The sequence below is a fragment of the Balaenoptera borealis genome, assembly GCF_965194805.1.
Source record: "Balaenoptera borealis genome assembly, chromosome: 1".
NCBI lineage: Eukaryota > Metazoa > Chordata > Mammalia > Artiodactyla > Balaenopteridae > Balaenoptera > Balaenoptera borealis.
In genome coordinates, this window is record NC_138860.1 from 170,642,462 (window position 1) to 170,656,456 (window position 13,995).

The following is a 13,995-nucleotide window of genomic DNA, read 5'->3' on the forward strand; positions in this document are numbered from 1 at the left end:
CCCAGCCTGGTGGGGGGGGGGGGGCGCTGTCATCACCCCACTTCACAGATGAGGAAACTGAGGCACAGGGAGGTTAAGTAACTTGCTCAGCATCAGGCTGTTGCTCTAAAAACCTGTGAACAGGTGTAGAAATATTTAAGTTTTTCCAGCAACCCTCCTAGCTGGGTGCCCAGGAACTGGCTGCGTTTCAGCCCTGGCACCCGAGGGCCTGGCCCTCGCTCTGCTGTGACGGATGCTCGGGTTGTAGCCGGGTGACAGCGAGATGCAGTTGACGCCCCCAGGCCTTTGCTCGTGCTGCGCCCTCTCCCTGGAACACCCTTCCCCCTTGTTTATCCAGGAAACTCCTACCCATGCATCAAAGCCCAGGCCAGGCCCCGTGCCCTGCGGACAGCCCCCCACCCCCTCCCTGCACCCTCTACAGCCTCCTGGATGGCACGGAGTGTGCTGCGGGGCAGGCTTCAGTCCTCAGGACCTGCCACCCTCTCTGTTCACTTGTCCCTTCCTTCCAGCAACATCCGTCGAGCCTGGCCCCTGTCCTAAGGCTCACATTCTGGGAGAGGAAACCAACCCCACGGTGTTGGTATTATTGCCCCATTTTAGAAAACCTCGTACCCACCAGGTCTGTCATTTCCTGAGGCCACAGGCCCCGGCAGCAGGTAGCAGTCCGGGAACTCTGAGCCCCTTCCAGGCTGCCAGGATCCCCCTGTGGGGCGATGGAGCAGCGGTTCCCTCTGGGGGCTGTACAGTGCCCCCTCCTCTCATCCACGTCTGTCCCTCCTTCCCGCAGCCCTGAGACGCCTCCTTCTGTCACAAACCACAGCACTGCTGCTTAGTCACGTTAATTAACCACGAACAGATCACTAGAGCCTTACCTGAGATTTATGAGGATATGTTTAGGCATCAAGTGATTAACTCAAAACAACAGGCGATATACATGGAACATATTAATACACAAACCTGGCAGGCGGCCTGTCAATTCCTTTACCCTTCCCTTAGGGACTCACCGGTGGCCGGCGGCCCAGCTCGTATCGATTAGCAAACCATTAAAAATTTATGACAAGTTGGAATTAATTGGCCACAGTGAGGGGTGAGTTTGACTCAGGCCAAGGTTTCATGGCCCCGACGAGGTAAGCCTGGAACAGGGAAAACTCTGTAAAGGAAGCAACAGCCACACGGACACTGTGGCCGTTGTCCCTCAAATGCTCTCACGAGGTCTATCCTGGCCAGGTTCAGGCCGCCGTCCTCCCTCACCTGCACTGTGGCCCCAGCTTCTTGCAGGCTCTGACTCGCCCTCCTCCTCGTGTGGCAAACTGGCCAGAAACCTGCCGTGGCTCCCTGTCTTCCCAGATGGATGGTCTTACCTTGGCCTTCAAGACCCTTCATGCTGCATCCAGCCCCCTACATCCCCATCTTCCTCCACACACCCACCCTTGGATCTGGCCATCCTGTCTCATTTCCAGAACTTCCTTGAACTATGTTCTTCTAAGCCTCTGGGCCTTTGCACATGCTGGTTCTCTCACCCTCTCTTCCTTCTCCTTTGGCCAGTTCCCATCAAGATGAGGCAGTTCTCTGCCCTGGGTCTTCCCTTTCCCCTTCTCACCCCCAGACCGCTCTGGGACTCAGAGCTGCTCCCCTGTCAGCAGCCCCCAAGGAATCAGGAACAGAGACCCAGGCATTTGGCAAGGCCCAGAGGCCAGGCTGCCTGGCTGCAGGAAGGAAGCTCATCCTGGGCCTGCACCCCTGATCTAGACCCTTCCAGGAACAATAACGGGGCTGCTTGGATGCGGACAGCCCTGCAGACCTGCAAAGCTCCTGGTGGCCCCTGTCCTACATTCACAGAGACTCAGACACAGGAGAGGCTGTGGCCTGGCCTGGGAGACAGTCAGATGGAAGAGCCAGGCAGGGCTGAGGAGAGAGAGGTGGAAAAGAGCAAGGTGGAGGGGAAAGAAAGGGGTTGGGCCCTAGAGACAGGTGAGCCTCGCCCACCCACCCTGCGGCAGTGTGCTCCTCGGCCAAGTGGGTGACCACAAGCAAAGGCTTGGGTCAGGCACACCCGGGTTCAAGCTCCGTTTCTGCCCCTCACTTGCTGAATGACCTTGGGTAAGCCCCTCAGCCTCTCTTTACCTCAGTTTCCTCATATGCGACATGGGCATCATGACAGATACCCATGCCTTTTAGGATCCTGCTGTGGCTTAAGAAGGTAACGCAGAGAAAGGATTAGGCCCGGGTCTGTGTTAGCTCCATCTCTGAATGTCCACTTTCTCAGGGTGACTGAGGATTGGAGGGCACATACAATCACAGCTCCACGGCGTTGTGTTTGTGTCACTCTGTCACCCACTCCTGGAATGAGCCTGGGTTCATCTAGCAGCTGAATCCAACCTTGCCAGGCTTCCTGAGGCCCTGGAAGAGTGGAATGGAAGCATCAACTTCAACTCGCAAGTTTCTGATGAATACAAGTGTTTCCATCACTGAGTGAATATCTCAGTGGGGTTGGGTGGCTACAGAGCAGGGAGAGTTGACTCCTGCTCCTCTGGACAAGGCTGCCGAGGGAGGGAGGGAGGGAGGGAGGGGCAGGGAGAAGGGGGAAGCTTGTGCGCACACACTGGGCATAACTCCCCTGCCCCCAGACCCCAGGCTTTGGCAGAGACCCAATGTGCCCATAATGGAACCCCAACCCAGGCCCTGAGCTGTGGGAGGTCCATCCTCCAAGCACCCACTGCTCCTAAACCCAGCTCTCACCTTGATCCCGAAAACCCTCTTGCTCCTGTCTGGTCACCTGCAGCCACTGGTCTTTTCTCTGCCCCAAGTTATCCAAACCTCAGATCCTGTCCCCAGAACCCTCCAATTCCTGCAGGCCCACAGCAATGAGGCCGATGACTTTCTGGAAGGTTAGGGCACGGTGGGGAGGCTTACACCCTTCCTCAAGCTGCCAGGGAGTACCCCTGCCCCCCATCTCCCGCAGACGATTACAGGCTTCGTTATTTACCGACGCTAGTGGTTAGCGTGTTAAGAGAGGGGCAGATTGCCGGGAAAGGAAATGGCAAGGGACTGGGGCCAGTGAGTGGCCCAGGGAAGGGACTCAGAGAAGCTGATTTGACGGGGAGACCTGGAGGGTGAGCGAGATTTAGCTGAAGTGTGAGGCTGGAGAGAGCAAGGAAGAACATTAGGCAGGGGGACCAGCGTGTGCAGAGACCAGGAGGGGAGACCGAGCACAGTGAGAACAGGGAAGGGCATGCAGACCGGAGTGGCTGTAGGGTGGTGACCAAGGGGGACGAGGCCAGGATGAAGCTAGAGAGACGGGCCCCAGCCACACAGGGCCTTGATGGCCCCAGTCAGGTGCCTGCTCTGCATCTCAAGGACAGGGGCGGCTACTGAGAGGAGATGATAAAAGACAAGATCTTGGGAGGAGTTTGGACAATTCTTGTTGGAAACAATGGGGGTTGGCCCAGCCTCCCTGGCAATGACATGATCAGTAAACCTGCCACGAGGCCCAGGCCTCAGAGGTCCCCTCTGTCCCACATGCAGGTAGGGGCTCCAGGCAAACCAGAGTCACAGGTTCCAGAAGTTCTAGAAACTAGCCCCTGTTCCCAGGACCTGCCTTGCCACATATGCATGAGAAGCAGTCTTCACAAAATAGAGACAGTCTGAATTACGTGGGGCAAATCCAAGAACCCTGGATCTCCTGGGATGTGGCTTTGCTCCTGGCATTGGTAAGCGCCTCGGGGATGCCGTATCATGACTGCTCAGCCGGTTAGAGATCAGGAGAGCAGGACCCCAACAGCATGGGCACCGGCAGGATGATTTATTATCCAGAGGGCAGGGGAGTAGAGCAAACACACTCGCGCCTCCTAAGACTGTGCCCAGCCAATGCCGTGGGAGATCACTACTCAATCACACCACAGTTTAGATGTCTTAACATTTAAACAGATCCCAAACTGGGTTCAGGGGAACACTAGTTCTGGCTAGTGATAACTGGTGCTCTAAAAACAAAGGTTTATTACATGGTCAAATAAGTTGGAAGAACATTATAATCACACACGTTTATGGGCTGAAATCTCGGAGGTGTCCTGCCGGTGGCAAAGACATTTCAAAAGAAGCAGCTAAAGACGTACTCACAATTCTTTCATAAAAGAGAGTTTCCTCCTTCTCTCAAAAAAGTAAGAATGACACAATTTCATGGTAAAAGACAGGCCTTTCCAAAAAGAATAATTGCCAACCTCATACCGACAGACTACCTTGACCTGATTTTTCTCATTTCACCGAGAGCCTGTGACAATTTCATCCCAGGCTGCCCTGCCATCAGGTTCAGGTCTGTGCACTGGCTCAGTCAGGTCTGTGGGACCCTCAGCCACTGTTCCCTCCAGAACCTGAAGCACCCAGTGTGAGGCATTTATTCCATGGGTTTAATATCACCCCCTCCACGCAGGTCCACGCCTCTTGCCCAGACTTGCCCCACCATCAGGTTCAGGTCTGTGCACTGGCTCAGTCAGGTCTGTGGGACCCTCAGCCACTGTTCCCTCCAGAACCTGAAGCACCCAGTGTGAGGCATTTATTCCATGGGTTTAATATCACCCCCTCCACGCAGGTCCACGCCTCTTGCCCAGACCTGCCCCTCTCTCGTCTGTGCCGGGCTTAGGGCTCTGGCCCTGCCAGCCCCAGGCCTGGGATCCATGTGGCAAAGGCAGAGCCTACAGAGCCTCAGCCACGAGTCAGGAGAGCAGGTCCTGGTCCCTGTTCTATCAGTGACCCTGGGCAGGTCATGTTCCCCACTCTAGGTCTCAGTCTCCCCAACTGTACCAGGAAGGGTTGGACTGAGTGATCTCGGTTCCTCCCTCCTCTGCTGGCCCAGCAATCAATGATTCTGAGCAGGGAGACCTTGCTCAGATCTTCGTGGGAAAATGGCCCATGTTCTAGCCTGACAGTCTCTCTGCAGGAGGTGAGAAAGGAGAACAGACATTGGCTTGATTATGAACTGAGAACACCAGGACCAGAATCAGAAACACACAGCCTCGTGCTCGTCAGCGCTGGCCTGGCTGCGGGGGGCGCTGGTTCCCAGCGTGAGCAGAGCAGGATGAAGCCTGGAGCCAAACACAGGGACCCTCCTTGGACATGCGGGTTTTAGGATTAACTAAGCCAGCGAGAAGGAGAGAAGCCCCTCCTGCATGACAGAGCCAGGGGGAGATGGGCCAGCCAGGAGGGGGCTGACGCCTAATGACAGGAGAGAGGATGTGGGAATAGGGAGCAGGGAAGGGGGACTGTCGTCACCACCATCATCATAATCGTCATCATAATCATCATCAGCATAACAGCTAAGAATTATCGTGAGCCTACTATGTGCCCACCTGCTTCTCCAGGCTCTGTAAGCAGCAAGCCCAGGGCCCAGCGCACAGTGGGTGCCCATGAGGTTTGGTTGACTAATCCAAGGACCACCAGTGAGATCTATTTTTAATCCTTTTGAAACCACATTTCATTTCTGGTATCTCAGACCAACTGTTGGCGTACTACTAAGAGTGAGATTGAAAGAGAAAGTGGGCCGCTCTCTGGAATTAGAACGTATTAGTTTGACCCAGGAAGTACAGTCGCCACCCTTAAGAATCTCATCACCCCATGAAGGAGGCTGACCTAGAAACAAAGAGGGAATGGCAGGCAATCGTCCCTGTTCTTACGGCCCCCATTTTACATAGAGGAGATGGAGTCCCAGAGAAGTCAAATAATTTGCCCAAGATCACAGAGCTCGGATGGCAGAGCAGGTCAAAATCCCAGCATTCTGCCACTGAGACCCATGATCCTTGCTCCACCCAACCCTGCCCTGCAGAGCACGGGAGAGGAGTTAGGAAAGGAAGAGGCCAGTGTGGGCTGGAGGCATCTAGGAGGGCTTCCTGGAGGAGGTGGAGCCCAAGCTGGGCCCTGAAGGACAAACTGGAGGAGAAGAAGAGCATGCAGAGAGGGAGGACAAGCCTCCCCAGTTTGCTGCCCCCAGATCTCTAGGCCTCTGGGTCTGGAATTCTCCGTGAGAAGGTACAAGGTCTTCCTTGAGCAGATGCCCCAGAACCTCTCCCCAGAGCAGGTGGAGCTGCATCCCAGGCCAAGATGGAGGCAGCCCCCAGGTAGTGGGTGGTGGGCAGGGCGGAGCAGGAGCTCCTGGGAACATTCACTTGGTTTCTGTCCCAGGTGCTCCCGAATGGGAGTGAGGATGGCAGTCCTTGCCCATCTACTCTGAGAAGACAACGGTCTCACAAGAGTTCTGATGAGGCCTTTGGACCATATTCCATCAACCAAGCAGCCACACCAGACCCGATTCCCCAAAAGTGTCTTATAAGCCTGAGAACTTCACTGCCCACAGACCTTGTGAAGGTAAGAATCCCCCCATTATGTCCACAATTGTTTCTGCCCCCAAAGCACATGTTGAGAGCCCATTTCCCCATCGTGGGCCCACAGAAACAAAACACCACACACACGGCCTGAAAATACACATCAGCTCAGCTTTGTGGGGTATTCTCTGTGTGCAGGTAGAGAAGCCATATGCCTGTGTATCGGGGCAGGGGAGACGTATCAGTTCTTTTCACAGGCCCGCTTTCCAGACCAGACCCCGGACACTGAGTCAGCAATTCTTTTAAATCTCAAGTCCCCTCTCCCTTCTGCCCACCCTCCCTCCGTTCCTTCGACAGATGTTTATTGATGCCAATTATGTGCAGACACTGAAGTAGACACCAGGCTATGGGGACGAGTGAGACAGGTTCCAGCACTTGGTGGACAGCCTGTCTTGGTACAAGCGCCAATAGGAGGAAACCCAGCAGTGACAATATTCCTTTACTTATGCAACACATTTGTTGAGCACCTGTTAGGTGACAGCCAGTGAATTAGGGGACTTGTCAGTAAGCAAAACCGCGTGGTCCCTGCCCCCTGGAGCTCACAGTCTAGAGGGGGAGACAGACATTAATCTATAATCACACAATTAAAGGTATAGTGATGGGGCTACAAAGAAGAGGCTCTTGGGGGGCTTTGAGAGCATATAACTAGGCTGGAGGGTCAAGGGAGACTGCAGAATGCTTTGGGGTCTGAGGAATGAACAGGAATTACCTGTCACAGGAACAGCACGTGTAAAGGCACTGTGGCCGGAGGGCTCTCAGGGACCAGAAAGAGCTCTAAGATCTACATGGTTGAAGGACAGGGAGTTGGCAGGGGAGGGAGGCTGGAGACGGAGGCACAGACCAGACTGTGTGTGGCCTCAAATTCCACATTAAGGATCTGAGTCTTCATCCTAAGAACAGTAGAGGCATTTGCAGTGTTTTAAGTGGTGATGCCATAAAGGAGAGTCTGGGTTAAATTTATTCATCCACTCACTCATCCGTTTAACAAATACTATCTTGAAATGATTCCCTGGACACGCTCTGCCCTGGCCTCCGTCTACGTTCTTCCCATGGTCACACTGATCTGATTCACGCCTTAACACTTAGCTCAGGTGTGTTTTCCTCCAGGAAGCCCCCCTGGTCCCCAGGATGAGTCTCCCCTCCTTTGTGCTTCCACAGCACCCTGGGAACATCCCTGGTCTGTCACTACTGAGTTATGAGCCAGGCCCTCAGCAGTCCCTCCTAGGAAGAGAGACTCAGGAGGGGGACAGGGAAGGAGTGTCAAATCTTAATGTCCTGTGACGCTGCTGCAGGACACACAGCAGGATGGCAGTACTGGAATGAAGGAAGGAAGGAAGGAAGGAAGGAAGGAAGGAAGGAAGAAAGGGAGGGAGGAAAGGAGGGAGGGAGGGAGGAAAGGAGTGAAGCAGGGAGGGGGGAGGGAGGAAGCGGGGAGGGAAGAAGACACAAAGGGACTTGTGGGATAAGCACAGAGTGAGGACGGGAGGCAGAGGAGAAAATTGGAAATTAATGGGTTGTGAGAAGTGAGAAAAGCAGAAAAGATGAAATATTTAAAGTGGTCACACTGTGACCTGTAACATTTTGCTTAATCAAGTACAAATTGCTCTGTGCCTCAGGTGGATATGAGAACCAGTCAGAGTTTGCCTCTCAGAAGAGCTTTCTGCAGTGAAACATTTTTTATGAGGGTCATTTCACGCCAAGCTGGCCACATCCGCGAGGTCAGGGGCAGAGGTAATCCCAGTCCCTCGGCCTGCAAAAGAGCAGAGGCCCTGACAAGAGGCTGGGTTCCAGTGTTTGGTCCCATCCTGCCGAGGCAGTGGGTTTAAGCTGATGCCCCAGGAAGCAGAGGGACCCCTGCCGCGCCCTCCTCACAGCCCTGTGCACAAGACCGTGATCTCCTGAGACCTCCTCCCCTCGAGGCCCACCCTGCCCATCTAAGTGTGAGGGCTGAGCCAGGGCTGGCCCCGATGTCCCAGGAGCTGCCTCCCAGCTTTTTCCCCAGCGTGTCACACCCAAGGCGAACCAGAGGGTCCCTTGCTGAGTCATCCTGGTGGATGTGGAGCCCTCTGTACCTGGATTAATCTTGGCTGCCCTGACTGCCAGCTGCCAGCTTGCTTGTCTATAAAGCAGGAATATTCCATTCGTTCACCAAGTATTAATTAGATGCCTGCAGTGTGCCAGGCAGTGTCCTAGGTGCAGGGACAGAGCAGTGGGGACAGACAGGGTCCCTGCTTCCATGGTATTCATCTAATGGGCAATCCTCCTGTGTCCTAGGCTTGGGGGGATCAGGGTGATGCACGTGGGGCCCAGGACACAGGGTCTGTGCACTGTCAGAGCCCGGGAACCATCTGTGGGATGAAGGTCAACAGCAGAGAGACGGCTGGGGCTCCGAGGATTCCAAGGCACTGACTCACCTCCTCTCCCTCACTCCTCGCCCCAGCCCCTCGGGTTGGTGCTTCTCCTCCATAGGCATTCGGAAACCAAGGCTCAGAGAGGTCATGTGCATCGCCCAAGGGCACACAGCTAATGTGGGAGGGTCCAGGTCAGATCCCAGCCCCATGCTCTTCCCATGACCCTGGGTTGTGTTTCTGACACCAAAGACGCCTTCTTCTTGTTTGAGGCCTCTACACATTGGAGAGGTGTTTCCCGTAACAGCTCAGTGATCCAAGGGGCACAATGCCTCAACGTGATTGCCTTTCTGCGAGTGTCACTCCCTTCACTCTTTCCCACAAGAGGCAACAAGAAAAAATCAATCACAAGCGTTCCAGCGCATTGCCTGTAATAGAATGGGAACAGAGTTATGAGTTTGGTCTGTGTGGAATCGCTGCCATCTCAGGATGGATGAGGGATGAGAGATTTCCCTGCACTCCAAATACCAGGGAGTCAGAGGAAGTGGGGATGAAGCCCCCTCTCTGTGCAGAGACACTTCGAGAAGATAAAAGAAACCTGACTTATCAGTCGCATTCATGACATTGGCAGCAGGTGAAGATGCATTTTTAACAATTCAGCCTTGCAGACTCTCACAATTTATCTCAATAAATGCCAGGGTGTCTCTTTTTCTTGCCCTGTTCTCTCACTGTGAAATGTTCAGGGAGTAGTGCAGTGAGAAGATGAAGGGTTGACAGGCAGGAAAAACTCATATTTAGATGTTTTGATGAAGTGCCAGCAGCCGTGCTCCGTGCTGAGCTGAGACAGGCCCGGCAGAGCTGAGCGAGGCCGGGGTGGGTGGAGACGGGGGAGGGAAGGGGACAGACGTTTAAGGCTGCCCACCCTTAGCTCTGGTGCAAGGGGCCCCTGCCCTGAGTCCCACTTTGGACAGCCCTGCTCCAGCCATGCTCTGGCTGAGGATCGGCCCACAGCTCCACAGGCACATGGGGATTCCGCAGGGCCCAGAAGATGTGCCCACCCAGAGCCTGAACCTCCCTTCCTATACCATGCCCTGTCTGTCCAGGCTCCTGGAGTTCTCATCCCAAATGCCCAGAACACTTTACATCCTGTGCAGGCCTCTCAGCAGACCCTTCCCCCAAGAGCAGCCCACAATGCCTGTGTGAGCACCTCTAGCCCACAAGGGGCCAAGGAGTGGATAGGACGATGGTTCTTGGACTTGCAGGCCACGGCATCCCATGCAAGTCAGGCCCCACTGGTTGAGGACAGAGCAGGGGGTGGGCAGAGGAGGGGGGCCGGGATGCGGTCCCCATACATACTCTAGCCCTAAGTGACAGGGTGGGGCCCTTTCCACCCTCCCTGACAACATTCTCCTGCACTGCGGGTGGGTGGCATGACTCCTATCTTGTATCAATAGATGGAGAAAGTGGAGTTCAATACGCAAAGCGCCAGCTGAGCTCACACTCAGCTGGAGAGGGGCAGAGCCACCATTAGAACCCCCTCTGTCTACACCCGGGCCTAGCGGGTGGCGGGGGGACTCTTCAGCACAGGGTTTGGAACACGAATGTGCACCAGACTGTTTGAGTGTGCATCCCGTCTCTTCCCCTGGCTGAAGGTGACCTCACACAATTACTTACCCTCTTGGTGCCTTGGTCTCCTCACCTGTACCTTACATAAAGATTCAGGCTCACAGTCTGCCTTAGTCACCTCGGCTGTTATAACAAAATGCCATAGACTGGGTGGCTTAGATCCCAGATATTTATTTCTCACAGTTCTGGAGGCTGGGAAGTCCAAGGTCAAGGTGCATGCAGATTAGATTCTTGGTGAGGGCCCACTACCGGGCTTGCAGATGGCCACCCTCTGGCTGTGAACGCACGTGACCTCTTCTCTGTGTGAACAAGGAGAGCTCTGCTTGCTCTTCCTCTTCTTATAAGGGCACTAATCCCATTATGGGGGTTCTACCTTATGACCTCACCTGAACTTAATTCCCTCCCAAAGGCCCCACCTCCTAATACCATCACATTGGGGGTTAGGACCTCAACATATGAATTTGGGGGAGACACAAACATTCAGTCCATAACATAATCCCTTACCTAAAATTCTCAAATCCCCAAAGTTCCCAGAAGAGAAAGTTGGATTTTTCCCTTAACTTTGGTGTCAAAACTAATTTGATGGCAAAACTTGACTGAAACTAACATGAGGTTATTTATAGTCTATATTTAAACCATCGGACACTGAGCACAGATCTCCAGGTTTGATCACTGGGGTCTGCCCCGGGTAGGGTAGGGATTATGGGCCCACAGGCACTACCTCAGAGGTTGTTGTGAGGTTTACAAGATAAATGATGCAGTTTCTGTGACAAATAAATTGGGAGGAAAAATGAGGAGTACATGAAGGAGAAACTATTGATTAAAAGAGACATAAAGGGCTTATCAACCAATCACCCTGTTTCAACTTTATTTGAATCCTGAGCCAAACAAACAAACTATAAAACAAAGACAAAAAGGAAAAAAAAATGAGACCTTTGGAAAAATTGAATATTGTCTGGACATTTCATGGAATTAAGGATTTATAGTTCATTTGGGTAGGTATAATAATAGTATATTGGTTATGTTAAAAAATTAAAATAAAGCCAACTTGGGTGGAAAAATACCTTTGTGTCCCTAAGACTACAAATGAATTGAAACCACCACCTTGTGTGTCAATCTTCAGCCGGTAGGGACCACAATTTTGTTTCTCTTTCCACCTGTGACAAATAGGCTCAATGGCTCTGGGTAAGAACTCAAAGAGTGTTTGCTCAGCAATGGTTCAGTGAGAATCAGCGACTCCCCTGCCGGACACTCCACACAGTGGGAGACTGGGGTCTGGGATCTGGTGACCAGGACTCTGCCAGCTCAGTGCCCTCCAACCAGGGGTGGCTCCACCATCAAAGGACCTAGTGGCTTCAGGAGCTATGAGAGACACACTGATGACAATCAAAGTTTGATGCATTAAAAAAAGTACACTAGGGAGTCCCCTGGTGGCCTAGTGGTTAGGATTCCGGGCTTTCACTGCCGTGGCCCAGGTTCAGTCCCTGGTTGGGGAACTGAGATCCCTCAAGCTTCGCCCCATGGCCAAAAAAAAAAGTAAAATTAAAAAACAAAAAAAAGTACACTAAACAGTGTTGCCTAAGGACTCCTCGGGTGTAAAAAGGGCAAAGCTGGCCACAATGGTTGGCAGCCCCTCCCATTAGCAGGTGGAGTCTATACCCCCCGGCCTGGCCTTGCCACTCGCTTTGATCCACAGAATGCCACAGAACTGGCATCGTGCAGGTGTAGGAAAGTGTCAAGCAGCCTAGTCTAGAAAAGATGGCCAGCAAATTGTTAGGGGAGGCGGGAAAGACAGAGAGGAAATGCCTGCAGCAGGTTTGAGCCATGACCGCCCTTGTTATATAGTCACAGAACGATAGACAGTAACTTAGGAAATGGCGGGTGTTTCTGACAAAGCCTCGGACCTCGGCGAAATGATTTCCAGGCAGAACAGTGAAAGCGTCTGTTGGCGTCTCATCTGTGATGAAGCTTGTGGAGGCAGAGATGGGCTGAAGTGAGACTGTCCCACTTGCAGGCCAAAGTTCGAGAAAATACAGAGTTGCAAGGCCTTGCTGGATTGGAAAATGAAATGGTTTCTTATCCTCGGTCTCCCCAACCTGTAAACAATTTTCAGTGAAACCAGGCCTGCTGCCGAAGACTAAATCTAGGCTGAGGCTGTAAGATTTTTCAAGACTGAAGACTTAAGGGAATAACTCCAAGACCCTCTCAGCTAGAGAAAAGATTTTCTAAGAAGCTCAAGGATACGATCCCAAAGCAGGATGCAGCCTTTGTACAGAGAGGCATGTCTTGAAGACAGTCTTCTGTGGGCCTCTTGTTGGATGGAGTAGGATGTAACTGGATGCTTGGAAAACCCAAGATGTTAAGAGTGTGTTGTACCAGCAAAAGGGATTCCAATTTGGACCAAAGGAGCTGGGCCTCTGACACTCTGAGGGCAGGAAGTGGGCTGAGAAAGACACTTGGCTGCAAACACAGGCTGCTTCTTACTGAAAAGAAGAACCCAGAGGCTGAAGGCAGCAGCATGATGCTAAGTCAACACCTTGGAAAACAACATCCTAGGAAACCACTCCCAGGGGCAGACAGGGCCCAGTGGAGGACCATCCCTGATTCTGCAGAACCAGATAATATTTGCCCACCAGGATGTTAGGATTGCATGAACTCTGTTCTTCCCCTCTTCTGATGGGAGGGTTCATTACATTTATCCCATCTGTGCCTCACAGTTCTTTGATTAGTGTGTGGAGAGGGGAGAAGGTGAAATAACCCGTCATTTGAGCTTCTGGGTCTTTTGATCAAGAGAGTCTTCCTCAGAGAGTCTCAGACACATACAGACCTGGTTTGATCATGAGATCCAGGGCGTCCTCATTTATGCTATAATTGGATGAGATTTGGGGGGGGTCCCTGCGGGGGAGAATATTTCGCATGTGGGAGTTGTATAATTAATTATGGCCAGAGGGAGGATAGTGCCAGAGAGAAAGAAAAAAAAAAAAAAGGCCACAGTGCTTGCAACTCTTCACACCAATAGAGGCGGTTTAGTACTGCACCCCTTCTGCCAGCGTGAAGGAGTTTGTCGCATTATTTTCCTTCCCAGCCTTTTCTCTGAAGGCACGACTGGCGTTAACTCATTTTATCCTCACAGTATCCCATGACGGTGGGGATCATCATTGTTCCCATTTCACAGATGAGGAAGCTGAAGGACAAGAGGTGGAGTGAGTTCCCCCCGGCCACTCACTTGGTAAATAATTGTCAGGCCAAGACCCCTGCCCAGCCAGGCTGCCCCGTAGCCTGCAGGCCCCCCCCTCCCCCCACCACCCCACCCAACACTTCCTGACCCTGCTGTCCTGAATGGGTCACACGTGGGCAGAGACACTGCTCCCCCGGGTCTAGGGCTTGGGGCAGCCAGATGTCCCAGCTCACAGTTCTGGCACAGGGAGGGTGTTGTCCCCTCCCCTAGGGTGCCAGGCCAAGGCTGCCATTTTCCAGGCTGGCCCTGATGGTGGAGTTTTAAGGCTGCCAAGAACAGCCCCTCTCTGGGCTGCGTGTCCTCTTACAGCGAGCACTTAAGGAAGGCGATCACTGGTCCTTGCTGTTAGCATGGCTGGAGATGTTATTGTGATCACAGCCATGGGCTGCGTGCCTCTCAGGACATCTACACG